Below are 16,623 nucleotides of genomic sequence, written 5' to 3' on the forward strand. Positions count from 1 at the left end.
GAATATTCAGGACTGATTTCCTTTAGGATTGACCTGTTTGACCTCCTTGCAGTCCAAGGGACTCTCAAGAGTCTTCTCCAACACCACAGTTCAAAAGCATCAATTCTGGGGTGCTCAGCTTTCTTTATGGTCCAGTTCGCATCCATACATAGACGCAGACACCTCTCACAGGCCGGATGCCGCTCACTGGCGGATGTGAGGTAGGGAGGGTTCCAGCTTCGGCCTCCGGGCCTCCGCTGCTGCTGTGTCTAGTACCACCACCAATACTGCCGCCTCCATTGGAGCTTCTTATTTCTAAAATGGCGCCCCTGGACTAGGACAAGTAGGTGGATATAGTGCGGCTATGCAAATACCTACCGGAGAAGGACTTGAAGCGGCTTTGTGACTACATTTGTGACCTCCTCTTGGAAAAGGAGCCAGTATCAACACCAGTAACAAGAGGCACAGTCTCTTTGTTAGCTCAATACATTAGGAAAAGACAAAGGAAACCTATTGAAAAGATGGTTATTCAGGGCCATTCTGCCTTAAAAGAATGTCAACCAGGAGCTAAGGGAAGAAAGTTTGAAGAGTTTTTAATCCCATCTGAATTATCTGCCCACTCTTTTTAAAAAATGTGTATTTCTTTCTTTATGTGGTTGCCTTGGGTCTTGGTTGCAGCATGTAGAATCTAGTTCACTGACCAGGCACAGAACCTGAGCCCCCTGAACTGATTGGGAGCTGGGTAATCTCAGCCACTGGACCACCAGGGAAGTCCCTGCCTATTTTTTTAAAAACCATCAGTCCTTCCTATGATTAGTTACAATATCCTAGCAACAAGTGGATTTTTTTAAAAATACAATTCAGATTCATTTCCATCACTAGGCTGAATTAGCAGTGGTTTACTTGTTGAACTTTTGGAGAAAGTTGTCATGTGTTTGAAAGAGTTTATAATCAAGGCATTATACAAATTTAGGCAATTTCATATTTAAACATGGGAAGGTCCCCTGGAGGAGGCTGTGGCAACCCACTCCTGTATTCTTGCCTGGAGAATCCCCATGGACAGAGGAGCCTGGCAGGCTACAGTCCATGCGGTCACAAAGAGTCAGAGACAACTGAGCAGCTAACCACAGTACATATTTAAACACTCTAAAATAGCTCTCAAAAGCTATTTAAAACCTAGTTTGCTCCTGAATAAAAGTCTACTTGGTTAAAAACACAGAGCTGGAGAGAAAGCCTCTGGGTTTAAATGAGGGGAAGTAGTAGGAAGCCCAGGTGGCTGTTGGTCTTGACCACATTTGCCAATGAAACTCCAACAATAAGGAAATTGATGTTTCAATTTCCATTTGCCTGACTCCTGTCATTAATTCTCAACTGATTCCAAATACAGAGAAGAGAGCAGTTTGATTTATTAAAAGCCTCCTAAAGCTCAGACAATTGTGAGGCAGGCTAGGATTTGTATGGGTCTGGCTAGAAGGAGGTTTTATTTATTTACTTTTTAATTCTCTTGTTCTTCCTGGTCTTTACAAAGTGTCTGGCACATAGAACGTGCTCACTAAATATTTGTTGGATAAGTTAAAGGTCATACTTTGGCCACCTGATGTGAAAAACTGACTCATTTGAAAAGACCCTGATGCTGGGAAAGATTGAAGGCGGGAGGAGAAGGGGACGACAGAGGATGAGATGGCTGGATGGCATCACTGACTCAATGGACATGAGTTTGAGTAAACTCTGGGAGTTGGTGATGGACAGGGAGGCCTGGCGTGCTGTAGTCCATGGAGTCACAAAGAGTCAGGCGTGACTAAGCGACTGAGCTGAACTGAAGTTAAAGGTAATAGAACAAAGGTGCCAACTAGGAGCCTTCTGCAATAATGAAGGTCTAAGCTAAAGCAGAGAAAGTGGAAATGAAAAGGAGGAGGGACAAAGGACTACGAAACATGGTATAATTCTGGAAATATCCTCAAGTGCAAAATGGCATGTACCAGGTTATATATTGCAGTTTATTAGTAGTAGCAAAAGGTTTAAAACCATTTACCTAGGAAACTGGTTAAATAAAATATGGTGTGTCTACTCAATGGAATAGTATGTAGCCAAAAGAAAAAATTACAGGGGCTCTTTTGGTACTGATTTGGAAAGATTGCCAAGGTACATTAAATGAAAAAATAACAAAAAGAATGGAATTGTGAATGGTTTACTACTAATGTATTTACCAAAGGCAAAAGGGAATATATGTTTTTCTTTCTTTGTAAATGCACACAGCATCTCTGACAGACACACACTAAACAGTAGAGGCTACTGGTGGGGAGAGGAAATGGGAGAGGGGGCGTGGGGCCAAGAGGGAGGAGAGGAGAGACTTTCTCTTGTATGGCCCTTTGGACTCTGTGAATTTTGAAGGAAGTGAGCTTTATTTCTTCAAAGAATGACATATAGAGTTAGGTTAAGCTCCTGGTGACAACCTAGATGGGTGGGATGGGGTGAGGAATGGCAGGGCGAATTAAGAGGAAGGGATATATGTATACTCATATATGTGTACTTATGGCTGATTGACGTTGTAGTGTGACGGAAACCAACACAACGTTGCAAAGCAATTATCCTCCAAATAAAAATAAATTTTAAAAAGGACACCAAAAATACACATGACTAAAAATTTTTAAAAATAATGAAATACAAGTACACACATACAAACATGCACCAATCAAAAGCAACACTGTGCAGGCCTGTACCGGGGCTTGGAGGCTGATTAGATGTTGGATATGGGGAAAATCTGGGTGATGACCCTGAGCTTGAACCTCAAGTGACTAAGAAGAACATGGCAGTGCTGCTGACCGAGATGTGAGTGAGGAGTGGGAGTGAGGGTGCCTGGGGGGCGTGTTATGTTTTAGGGGTCCCAGGAGGTTCACAGAACCACGTCCAGCAGTTGGAAGTCAGAACTTGCAGCTGGAGAAAAAGTTTTGAGTTGGAGATTTGGTTTGGGTTAGCAGAGAGGCAGTATTTGAAGGTGCAGGAGTAGTGAGGTCCCCAGGGAGGTGAGTGACCCAAATGGAAGGGAGAGGAATGTGGGTCTCCACCTTTCAAGGGTGGCTTAAGGTTCAGCGCTGCCTTGCTGCTCTGTGTGATCTAAGTCAGGGAGAAGTATGGTGTCACCCTGCCAGGATGTCCTGGTCCTTTCCTGGGAACAGAAGCTACACCACTGAGCTCCACATCCCCTGGAGGAACAATCACTAACAGCAGTCATTTTTCCTCAAGGAGGTTATGCCATTACTAAAAATTTTATTCCTTTGACTATTCACATTTTCTATTCTTTCAAATTTTACAGTCCTCAAGGGCCAGCAACCCATTTTTGGTGCTCACCTCATCTCGAAGTACAGTACAGCACACCATGAGGGCACACTATAAATAGTGTTAGATAGTCTTTTTAATCATTGCTTATAAGAAGCAGAAGGAAATAGTTCAGGCTGCCGTGCCCTAAATTCACCTAAACTAACCCTCATCTTTATAAATCCCATTTGGCTTTGGATGGAGGCTGGTTGTTTTCCTGTCATCTCCTATATTAACAAATGTTCTTGGTTAAAATCCTTTGCCTTCTATATTTCTGTGAATTTGGTCTATCTATTATTTTGCTTTCTTTGAAAAACATCCCCCCACCCCTCCACTCTCTCATCCCTAGTCTCAAAGTCTCATTTTTGTAGACCATCTCAGGATCAGAGTACCTTGGTGAAGTTAACATTTTAGAAACTCTTTCACAAGTATAGTTTGACCTTAAAAGCACAGAGTAAGCTGCTTTTCTTCCAGTACATGGTCTGAATGTATCTGGAGAAAACCAGAGCACAAGTAAGTATGGAGTAGCCACCTGATGCGAAGAGTCAGCTTGTTGGAAGATACCCTGATGCTGGGAAGGATTGAAAGCAAAAGAAGAAGGGGACGGCAAACAACGAGATGGTTTGATAGCATCAGCGACTCAATGGACATGAATGTGAGCGAATTTCAGGGATAGTGGAGAACAGAAGAGCCTGATGTGCTACTGTCCACATGAATGTGAGCAAATTTCAGGGATAATGGAGAACAGAAGAGCCTGATGTGCTACCGTCTGTGGGGTCACAAAGAATCAGACATGACTTACTAAGTAACAAGGGATCTAAATTGGTCCTAAAAATTAGAATAAAATATAGAGGTCATTTAAAAAGCAGTGGGAGGAGCCTTCCCCCTCTCCTAGGTTATTTCCAGAGAAAATTCAGTCTGTTCCACAAGCATTTACCTTTACATTTGAGACTAAGAATTTTTCACATATAGATATGGGCTATAAAGCAGATCAAGATACACCACCCCAAAAATGCCACTTTGGCATAAAGATTATTTTGAGCTGAAGGCAGCTGAGAAAAGGCAGATAGAGGAAGAACGTCTGCCCGCCCCCATCTGCCTAAAAGCAGGGCATTAATTTCTCTATGTGAAGGTACCCCCTCCCCTCTCTTTACCAAGGAGGAGAACAGCCCTTGCTACCAGAGACAGAGACTGCACCAAGGTGAGTCTACATGAAAAAGCCTTTCTAAGTAACCCAGTCCATCACTGCTTTCCCCCACGTGGCTCCCTCCCCATGACTGACCCTCCTAGAATCCCCAAATCTGGCCCCCTTTTTTAAGTCTAGTCACTTCTCCACAATTTATCGCCCTTTGTTTAAATGGTATATGAGTCTCTAACTGCTATTTGGGGTTTTCTTTTCTGTGCAGCCCTTGTGCATGTAAAATTAGAAATAAAATTTGTATGCCTTTTCTTCTGTTCATCTGTCTTTTGTCAGCTTAATTCCCAGGCATCAGCTACAGAACATAGAAGAGTAGAGGGAAAGTTTTTCCTCCCTAACTGATATTTCTTTAAGGTAGAGCATTTTAGATCACAGGAGAGCCTAGCTTATCTCTGGATTTCCACAAAGAGACTTTCTTTTTCTTCTTTGTGTTGTTCAAATGCACATACCTTCTTGCTAATGAAGCACATGGATGCACAATCTCTGTTTCTTCAAGTAGTTGTTGAGCTCCAAACTACTCACCATGCTAGTGTGTGTTTTCTCTTTAAATCCAACAGCCCCATGAGAACTGTGCCATGTTTATCAGTATTTGTTGAATTAATTCGTAAGTCAAGCCCCATTTTACAGCTGTAGAACTGAGGCCCCATGAAAGGCTGTTTCTTGCCGAAAATCAGGCAGTAAATTAGTGGTGGGTTATTACAGGGCTGAGTAAACATCAGGCAACCCTTACGCACATGGAATTTCTCTATACATACAGATGTTAACTTATTTAAATTTAGGATCAGAGTTTCTTTTTTACTCTGTATAACATTTAAAAGTAATTTCTTATTGTACTATAATTTACATGCAATAAAATGCAAGAATCTTAAGTTCACAGTTGGATAAGTTTGACACTTGCAGCTGATCCACTTTGTAATGTTACAGTGTGATCTGTTGCACTTAATTATATTACCTGTTTATTGAAAGATGCCAACCACGAGACATAGGAAATGCCAGCCTCATCATTAGCTAATGGCTAGTGAATGATGTCACAATGTATTCATTGTGATGGCCCCCACAGCATTTTCTTTGTTTGCTCATATTACTGGCATTGGATTCACTTCTGAAGCGAAGTTATTGAGATTAACCTGAGGCAACATTTACAGTATTTTCAGGTCTGACTCAGAAATGAAATTTCACAAATATGCTGTATAACGCTGCTCACTTCCAGCAGCAGCCGACAGTGGACTTGTGAGCACCTGGTAGTGTCTCTCCAGGCCTGATCCTTGAGAAAGCTCTGAAGCGGCCCCTGTGCTTACCCCGCCTCTTCTCTGGGTACCTATCTGTATGGCTGGCCTCACCCTCCTGTGTTTCTCCCAGCCCCTTGCAAAGAAGGAAAATCCTAGGGGACCCGGTGGCTTTCTTCAGACATTGGAAGGGCTTTCCTGTAGAAGTGATCTTGTTTTATGTGGCCCCAAAGGATTGGCTGGCTGACTATTATTCACTCACTCATTCATTCATTCATAATTCAATAAAACCCCACTAAGAGCTAATATCACAGTTATCCAAGTCTATGCCCCAACCAGTAACGCTGAAGAAACTGAAGTTGAATGGTTTTATGAAGACCTACAAGACCTTTTAGAACTAACACCCAAAAAAGATGTCCTTTTCATTATAGGGGACTGGAATGCAAAAGTAGGAAGTCAAGAAACACCTGGAGTAACAGGCAAATTTGGCCTTGGAATGTGGAATGAAGCAGGGCAAAGACTAATAGAGTTTTGCCAAGAAAATGCACTGGTCATAGCCAACACCCTCTTCCAACAACACAAGAGAAGACTCTACACATGGACATCACCAGATGGTCAACACCGAAATCAGATTGATTACATTCTTTGCAGCCAAAGATGGAGAAGCTCTATACAGTCAACAAAAACAAGACCAGGAGCTGACTGTGGCTCAGATCATGAACTCCTTATTACCAAATTCAGACTCAAATTGAAGAAAGTAGGGAAAACCGCTAGACCATTCAGGTATGACCTAAATCAAATCCCTTATGATTATACAGTGGAAGTGAGAAATAGATTTAAGGGACTAGATCTGACAGACAGAGTGCCTGATGAACTATGGAATGAGGTTCGTGACATTGTACAGGAGACAGGGATCAAGACGATCCCCATGGAAAAGAAATGCAAAAAAGCACAATGGCTTTCTGGGGAGGCCTTACAAATAGCTGTGAAAAGAAGAGAGGTGAAAAGCAAAGGAGAAAAGGAAAGATATAAGCATCTGAATGCAGAGTTCCAAAGAATAGCAAGGAGAGATAAGAAAGCCTTCCTCAGTGATCAGTGCAAAGAAATAGAGGGAAACAACAGAATGGGAAAGACTAGAGATCTCTTCAAGAAAATTAGAGATACCAAGAGAACATTTCATGCAAAGATGGGCTCGATAAAGGACAGAAATGGTCTGGACCTAATAGAAGCAGAAGATATTAAGAAGAGCTGGCAAGAATACATGGAAGAACTGTACAAAAAAGATCTTCATGACCCAGATAATCATGATGATGTGATCACTCATCTAGAGCCAGACATCTTGGAATGTGAAGTCAAGTGGGCCTTAGAAAGCATCACTACAAACAAAGGAGGTGTATGGAGGTGATGGAATTCCGGTTGAGCTGTTTCAAATCCTGAAAGATGATGCTGTGAAAGTGCTGCACTCAATATGCCAGCAAGTTTGGAAAACTCAGCAGTGGCCACAGGACTGGAAAAGGTCAGTTTTCATTCCAACCCCAAAGAAAGGCAATGCCAAAGAATGCTCAAACTACTGCACAATTGCACTCATCTCACATGCTAGTAAAGTAATGCTCAAAATTCTCCAAACCAGGCTTCAGCAATACATGAACCGTGAACTCCCTGATGTTCAAGCTGGTTTTAGCAAAGGCAGAGGAACCAGAGATCAAATTGCCAACATCCACTGGATCATGGAAAAAGCAAGAGAGTTCCAGAAAAACATCTATTTCTGCTTTATTGACTATGCTAAAGCCTTTGACTGTATAGATCACAATAAACTGTGGAAAATTCTTCAAGAGAGGGGAATACCAGACCACCTAACCTGCCTCTTGAGAAATCTGTATGCAGGTCAGGAAGCATCAGTTAGAACTGGACATGGAACAACAGACTGGTTCCAGATAGGAAAAGGAGTACGTCAAGGCTGTATATTGTCATCCTGCTTATTTAACTTCTATGCAGAGTACATCATGAGAAACGCTGACTGGAAGAAACACAAGCTAGAATCAAGATTGCCGGGAGAACTATCAATAACCTCAGATATGCAGATGACACCACCCTGATGGCGGAAAGTGAAGAGGAACTAAAAAGCCTCTTGATGAAAGTGAAAGAGGAGAGCAACAAAGTTGGCTTCAAGCTCAACATTCAGAAAACGAAGATCATGGCATCTGGTCCCATCACTTCATGGGAAATAGATGGGGAAACAGTGGAAACAGTGTCAGACTTTATTTTTTGGGGCTCCAAAATCACTGCAGATGGTGATTACAGCCATGAAATTAAAAGACGCTTACTCCTTGGAAGAAAAGTTATAACCAACCTAGATAGTATGTTCAAAAGCAGAAACATTACTTTGCCGACTAAGGTCCGTCTAGCCAAGGCTATGGTTTTTCCTGTGGTCATGTATGGATGTGAGAGTTGGACTGTGAAGAAGGCTGAGTACCGAAGAATTGATGCTTTTGAACTGTGGTGTTGGAGAAGACTCTTGAGAGTCCCTTGGACTGCAAGGAGATCCAACCAGTCCATTCTGAAGGAGATCAGCCCTGGGATTTCTTTGGAAGGAATGATGCTAAAGCTGAAACTCCAGTACTTTGGCCACCTCATGCGAAGCGTTGACTCATTAGAAAAGACTCTGATGCTGGGAGGGATTGGGGGCAGGAGGAGAAGGGGACGACCGAGGATGAGATGGCTGCATGGCATCACCGACTCGATGGACATGAGTGTGAGTGAACTCTGAGAGATGGTGATGGACAGGGAGCCCTGGCGTGCTGCGATTCATGGGGTTGCAAAGGGTCAGACATGACTGAGCAACTGAACTGAACTGAACTGAAGAGCTAATATCTGTGCCAGGTATTATGTAACATGTAAGGATTTTGCACTGAACAGGACCAACAGAGAACCTGTCATTGTGGATGCTTATATTCTAGTAAGGGTGGCAGATGTTAATCCAGTATCCTCTTTGTATTAATAATTTCTTGTCTGGGGAGTAGGGATGAAGTCCAGAAGAAGAAGCAGAAGAAGAGGCAGTTTGTAGAGAGCTTTCCAGGTCCTGAGATGAGAACGATGCTCAGCAGGCTAAAGGAAAGGAAGAAGGGCAGTGTGGCTGGATTGCTGAGATAGGGAGAGAGTGGGCCAGACAGGACCACTGACCCAGGTGTGATCATAAGGAAATTAAGAAGAAGTGAAAGGGTGAAGACGTAGGACCAACTGGTGGCAATTAAAGTGTGATGGATTTCAATTCAATATAGAAAAAAAAAAAAAACTGTTTGACAGGGAGAATGGAGTGCCTCGGGCATACTGTGTTTCTTTATCACTAATAGTGTGTAATGGGCTTCCCTGGTGGCTCAGTGACAAAGAATCCTCCTGCAATGCAGGAGACGCAGGTTCGATCCCTGGCTTGGGAAGATCCCCTGGAGAAGGAAATGGCATTCCACTTTGGTATTCTTGCCTGGGAAATCCCATGGACAGAGGAGCTTTGTGGGCTCCAGTCCATGGGGTTGCAAAAGAGTCAGACACAACTTAAGAAAGTAAACAATAACAACAACGATAGCGTGTAATTGAGACTTGTTAGCTATATTTAAAGTATCTGGTAGAGAATACGTTACCATAGGTGGCAGGTTGGACACCAAGTGATCCTGGAGTCTCTGCACTGGAAGTCTCTGCACATTTCTGGAAGTCTCTTCCACCCTAAAATTGTATGTTGAGGTGGCCAGAAGACTGACGAGGCTATTATAGGGATCTGGACATCAAATAGTGAGGACCCATAAGATGGAAGGACTTGGCTGGCTGAGTATGGGAGATGATCACTGATGAAATGTCCAGTTGTAGGAGAATGGGGGATCAGTGGGATATTGACCCAGCAGGAGGCTACACAGCACTGCGAGTCGACGACTAGAGTTACAGCTGTCAACGTTTACAAACCTCAAAAGCAAGGGGTCAAAGAAGCTAGCTGCAGGGAGATAGCCATGGTTTGATATACAAGTGTGTAAAATTTAAAGTCATGCTAAACAATACTGCAGATGGTTTATGACTACATGGTACAGATGTCAAAGATAAGTAGGAAGTATAAACCAAATTGTTTAGTTGAATTGTGTCAAAGGAGAGAGATGAAAATGAGATCAAGGAGAGGTACACAGGGGTTTTCATTGTATCTATAATGTTCATGATATTTATTTTTCTGCATCTTAAACTATTTCATAATAAAACAAATTGGAGAAGAAATCCAGATGAGTGTGACATACAGCTAGGTTTGAGAGCCAAAATCAAGTGCTTCTCAAAGTTCAACATGCATTTGAATCCTCAGGGGATCTTGTTAAAATGCTGATTTTGTCTCATTAGGTCTGGGGTGGGGCCTAAGAGTCTGAATTTCTAACCAAATCAGGGAAAACTATCACTCTGAGTAGCGAGGATGGGAGATTCCCATTCTCTAGGATTCCCGCTAGCCGGGGTACTGCTCAGAAATGCTGCTCTGGACAGCATGCCTGCCTTCAGAGTCTGGGTACAGCTGGAGGCACAGTTTGGCAATCTCAGAAGAGAAGCTTGGAGAACCTAGGGAGACAGACTTTGGAGGGATTTCCCCAAAGAAGTTAAATCTGCAGGTGATCAAGGCAGGTCTGCAGCAACATATGTTGTCTGCTGATTTTCTCTTCTTAAACAAGTTTCTGTTTAACGCTTTGTGGTCATGCACGTATAAGTGTCCTGTGGAGCAGTGTTTCCCAAACCAAATTATACTCAGCTGGAAATCCCTTCAGCCTTGACCTTAGAAGAAAGAAGCCAAGGTCACTAGAGAGTGGAGAGGGAGGGAGCAGACGTGTGGACATTACACTTTGTAGGAATCATTTGTAGGTAGCAGCTCCCAGGTTTCTGGATGGTGGGTCTTTTAAAAAATTAATTAATTTTTGGTTGTGCTTGGGTCTTCGTTGCTGTGCAGGCTTTCTCTAGTTGCAGTGAGCCGGGGCTACTCTATAGTTGTGGTATGTGGGCGTAGTTGCTCTGGGGTATGTGGAATCTTTGGGGATCAAACTCATGTCTTCTGCATTGGCAGGCAACTTCTTATCCACTGTGTCACCAGGGAAATCCTGGATGGTGGGGCTTGAGCTAAGCAGAATGACAGGCCTTCAGGCTTCTGCTCTGCACACCCACATCCCAAAGGGGACTGTTGTACAGTTACCAGCTTTGCTACACACAGGTGTGATGTGCTTGCACACTTTTTGTTCTGTGAAGTCCAATGTCCTTTATATTTTCCCACTGAACCGTAAGTGCTATGACTGTGGGGACCACACATCTTAGGTTTAGCACCTGGCTCAGTATACCTGGTACGTCTTAGGTGCTCAGGAACTGTTTATGGGATGAGTGAAAGAATTTCAACTCAGATACAGGTGTTTCTAAACTTAACCTTTTTATTTTGAGAGCATCATAGATTCTTATAACGTAGTTATCAGAAAAACACAGAGAGATTCCAGGTATCCTTTCCCCAGTTTCCCCCAGTGGTAACATCTGGCATAATAACATTAGTGCAGGATCAGTCACAACCAGAAAATTGTCACTGATGCAATCCGCTGGCCTTAGGTTTCCCTGGTGTCACATGCAATCTTATCATGTGTAGGTTCATTTATTTATCATCACAGATGACACAGAATGGCTCCATCACCACAGAATCTCTTATGCTACCTTTTCATAACCCACCTCCCTCCTCTATAATTTTAAAGAATGTCACCTCAGGAATGTTGTGTGATGGAATCACAGCAGTATGTCACCTTTTAGCACTGGCCCTTTCCACTCCGCGCGACTCCCTGGACATTGCCCAAGTTGCTGCATCTGTCAGTGTTGTGCTCCTTTTCTGGGCTGAGGGACATTCCAGCGTGTGTGTGCACCACAGGTTCTTTATCCATTGGCCCTTCCAAGGATTTCTAAGCTTTTTCCAGTTTGGGGCTATCATGAATAAAGCTGCTGTGAACATTTGTGTATAGATATTTTTGAATATATATTTTCAATTCTCTGGGATAAATGCCCAGGAGTGCAAGTGCTGGGTCATATGGTAACTGCATGTTTAATCTTATAAGAAACTGCTAACTGGTTTTCAGAGAGGCTTGGCTTACCTTGCACATTCCCACCCAGAGTTTATGAGTGGTGTGGTTGCTCTGTGTCTTCACCAGTGTTTGGTGTGGTTGCTGTTTTTTAGTTAGAACTCCAAGGGCACTGGTAGAGGTCATTATTGAAAGGAAACTTGCAGTGAATTACCACAAGACTTTAGTAATAGCAGAGAATCCAGTAAGTTCTGGGGACACCTGTCTATGTCCAGAAACTTAGTGGGCACAGAAATAGTGTAGGAGGAATGCATTTCAGAATATTACAGAAATGAAGGTTAAAGTGAGAAAGATGGCTGAATAATGGTGGAAGTAACATCAAATATACCGAAAGAAATGTCAGAATATCCAATGACAGATGGATGGTGGAAGAGGGAAAGGGAGAAGGGGGCAAGGAACCCATCTGCATTCAGCAAGGGCAAAGGCCACCAGAGGTGAAGTGAAAGTCACTCAGTCCGAGTCTTTGTCACCCTGTGGATGGTAGCCCGCCAGGCTCTTCTGTCCGTGGAATTCTCTAGGCCAGAATACTGGAATGGGTAGCCGTTCCCTTCTCCAAGGGATCTTCCCAACCCAGGGATCAAACCCAGGTTTCCCATGTTGCAGGCGGATTCTTTACCATCTGAGCCACCAGGGAAGCCCTAAGAGCTATCATTAATTCATAACTATTCATGGAGCAGCCTGCTCTGAACCGGGCGCATGGGGCATGGTCATGACCAAGGTAGGCAAGGTCTCTGAATAAAAGAGCCGGCTTTCATTTATGTGTCAGGTGTGCTAAGTGCCTTATGACATCTTTTAATCCTCCCACAGAAACAGATTATTTTAAGTCCATATTACAGATGACCAAACAGGCTCAGAGAGGATAACTAACTTGCCAGGGGCCACAGAGCTGTTGTACCATGGAGCTGACATTCAGATCCAGGCATATCTGACCACTTTATGATTGGTGGAGTTCACTAATGGATGTTAAACTTAAGATCAGGAGCACGTGATGCTGGGAACCCAGAAGCTCAGTGGGGGGACAGGATGCTGTCTGGAGCAAGAATCCAGGGACTTAGATTTTTCTGAGACCCTAACACTCCAGAAATCCTCTTGCTTACTTCCTACTTCCTGGTGTCTGAAATCTTTTCAAAAGAGGACAAGATTCTTCCATTTCATCATTAGAAGTTAATGTATAATTGCAGCTCTGCTTTTTTTGTCATTATCTCCAGAAGGAGAGACAACTGCTCCCTTATGTGCAGTAAACTATTCTAGTACCTGTTGTTAGGAGGCCCTGCTTTCCCTCCAAGCCTCAGTCTGTCAGCTGGCACATTTTTCAGCTCCTCTGTCCCTCAAATAGGGGGATCCCTTCCATCTGTCTATTACTATCTGTTTATCAAGGGGGTGGAGGTGGTGCCCTGGCACTCCTGACATTGAGCTCTGCTGTTGGTAAGCCTGTTGCTTTTCACTATTTCTTCCAGCTGATCCAGGAAGAATCTCATTCTTCTGTTGGCTTTAACCCTGCCAACAGGGCTGGAGATGACTGAGGCCTGGATTAGTGGGGTCTGGCCAGTTGTTAGAGTCAGTCACTAATCTCTGGGCCACTTGAGTAAGGAACTGTATCGCCGAGTTTCAGCTTTCTTTTCCCCCCTTTTTTCAGTTTCCATAACATCTACTCTTCACAGGGGATTGTCCTGCTTTCCAGGATCCTGATTTACATAATGGTCATTTCTGTAGCCTCTGTGTGGGTCTGGAAATCTTTGCTCTCATCCCAGGCCTTCTTTAGAGATGTAACATGATGGTCCTCAGCTCTGTTCATGCTTGCAAAGCGTGATCCAGCATCCTCACACGTTAATTTGCTAAAACAGAATTTCTATTTAGAGCCAGACCACCTTGTCTGTGAGGAACTTGAACCTACCGGTTCTCTTTTGCACCTGCCTGTTCTGGTGACCTGCTCTCAGGCCCAAGGATTTTCTAGGTGAGGTCGCACTGCTAGGCCAACACTTTCAGGTAGGCGATGGTCTGCTGAGCTGCGGTGCTGCCCTCAGCCCTGCCCTAGGGGGCTGCTTGGCTCTAGATTGCCTGTTTCACCACAGGGGGAAAAAAACAGGCATCTTGTTTTAAGTTCTTTAAAAGTTATTAATAATAATCATGTAGGCTGCAGCCACTTTCCAGGACTCTCTAACTACCAGAGAAGAATTCATACTAATAAAAAGAGCAATAATAATAGCTAACATTTATTGAGTAGTTTTTATGTAATAGATATTATGCCTAGAATAAACTTTTATCTGCTCTTTTTAGTTTATTCTGTATAACCCTGTTAAATAAGTGATATGATCAGCCACATTTTATACACGAGAACTAATGCCCAGGGGGCTTAAGAACCCCTGTCTGTGACTGAGGCCCTTGCCCTGAGGCACTATGTGACACCTCCTCCCATTCAGGGAAAACTTGATCAAGGCCTTGTCCTTCCTTATAAAAATGCCACAGAATGGCTAACAGGTTTCCCAGGGATTCCAGAGTCATCTGGAAAAGCAGTATTTTTCAAAACACTGTCTGTGAACCACCTGCATCAGAGTTCCCACCACAGCTTATTAAAATCTCAGTCAGGTTGAATCACAGCCTCTGGGAAAAGGGCCAGGGAATCTGCATTTCTAGAAAGCTCCCCCAGGGATTCTGATGGACTCTAATAAACACTGCTATTTTCATTGGCATCCTAATCACAGTTTATGGGTAGAGCTGACACCAGCAAAAGGGATTCGTGCGTCTGTGGGCAGGGGTTGGGCAAACTTTCTGGGAAGGGCCAGAGCGTAAATGATTTGGGCTTTGCAGGCCCTGCAGGTCTCTGTTGCACGTCCTCAGCTCTGCCACTGAAACACGGAAACAACCACAGACAGCCTGTCACCAGAGGGTGTGACTGCATCCCAATAAAGCTTAGTGTTCAAAAACAGGCAGGGGAGGCCACAGTGTACTGACCTCAATAGTTGTTGGCCCACCAGCCCTCTGATGACCCCTTTTTTGTGGGACTTCTTTTTCTTTTAATTGGAGGAAAATTGCTTTACAATGTTGTGTTGGTTTCTGCCATATGACAGTGCGAATCAGCCATAATTATACATATATCCCCTCTCTCTTAAGCCTCCCTCTCCTCCCCTATCCCACTCCTTTAGGTCATCACAGAGTGCCAGGCTGGGCTCCCTGCATTACATTGCAACTTCTTACCAGCGATCTATTTTACACAGGATAGTGTATATATGTTGATGCTACTTTCTCCATTTGTCCCACTTTCTCCTTCCCCCACTTGTCCACAAGTCCATTCCCTACATCTGTGTCTCTGTATCGGCATCTCTTCCCTGCAAAAAGGTTCATCGGTACCATTTTTCTAGGTTCCATATATATGCATTAATATATGATATTTATTTTTCTCTTTCTGACTTACTTCAATCTGTATAACATGTTCTAGGTTCATTCACTTCACTAGAACTGACTCAAATTCATTCTTTTTCGTGGCTGAGTAATATTCCATTGTATATATGTACATACCTTCTTTAAGCATTCATTTGTAGATGGACATCTAGGTTGCTTCCATGTCCTGGCTATTGTAAATAGTGCTACAGTGAACAATGGGGTAAATGTGTCATGTAGTATTGTAGCTTTCTCAGGATATATGTCCATTAGAGAGATTTCTGGGTCATATGGTAGATTTATTCCTAATTTTTTAAGGAATCTCCCTACTGTTCTCCATAATGGCTCTATCAGTTTACATTCTGTGGGACTTATTCTTACAGTACTTTCTGTTACCTGTGGAGAGCTATATCCATGAAGATAAAATCACCTGTTGTACCAGATAAACCTTGAACCTTCGTGACTTAAAGCAGTACAAGTTCTGTCCTCTCATCTCACAGCCCAGTTAGAGTGTGCCTACTTGGGTTCTTCTGTGTTCTTCATTTAGGGATCTGGGCACCTTCATAGTGTAGCTTCATCCTTCTTGGTTCTCACAGCCATCCTCAGAGCCAGTGGACGAGGAAAGACAGCCAGGATTATTCATGGGAAACCTGTATGGGCCTGGTCTGGAAGAGGTGCCCTGCATTTCTACCCATATTTTACTGGCCAGAATTCTCATTGCGTGGGGTCCTGAAACAGCAATTTCTCAAGGCTGTGAGGCCCTTGGTCTCAAGACTTTCTCTAGTCCCTTCTATCTTTGCTTGAAATCTATCCACTTCTAACCTGGGCTCATCTCTTCCTTGTAAAAAGCCTTGTTAAGGTCAGTCAGTAGGAGCCAGCCCATGGCCTCACTCTGACCTGTCCAGCCACATTCCTTAGGGCTGCAGGCTCAGAAGGCACAGATCCACCTCCTCAGTTATTGTAGGTGTGAGTTTTATCACCTAGTTTGCTACTGTATGACGGAGAGCTCCATCTCTCTAGGCTCTGAGACCATTTCCTCCCTGGCTGCTGCCTGCCTATGAAGCCTGCACGACATATTTTAGGTGGTTGCGATGGTAGCACCCCCAGTGCAAGATACCGACTTCTGTAATAGTCCAGGTAGCACAGAGGCTTCACCAGGTAAACCCCAAACTGTGCGTGATGAACACAACTAAATGTTTATTTCTTGCTCACATCACATTCTAATACAGATGTTCTTGGAGGCATGACCATCCATTTGGTCATTCAGAGACCTGGCTTTTTTCCATTTTGAACCTCTGCCTTCCTTTGGGTCCTTGTGGTCCTCTCTTGCTGGCCACGGGAAGGCAGGCAGGCTTCCCATGGGAGCCCATAGGCACATCACTTGGGTCTGTATTCTCTTGGCCAGAAATCA

Source organism: Budorcas taxicolor, chromosome 11 (genome assembly GCF_023091745.1).
Source record: "Budorcas taxicolor isolate Tak-1 chromosome 11, Takin1.1, whole genome shotgun sequence".
NCBI classification, from domain to species: Eukaryota; Metazoa; Chordata; class Mammalia; order Artiodactyla; family Bovidae; genus Budorcas; species Budorcas taxicolor.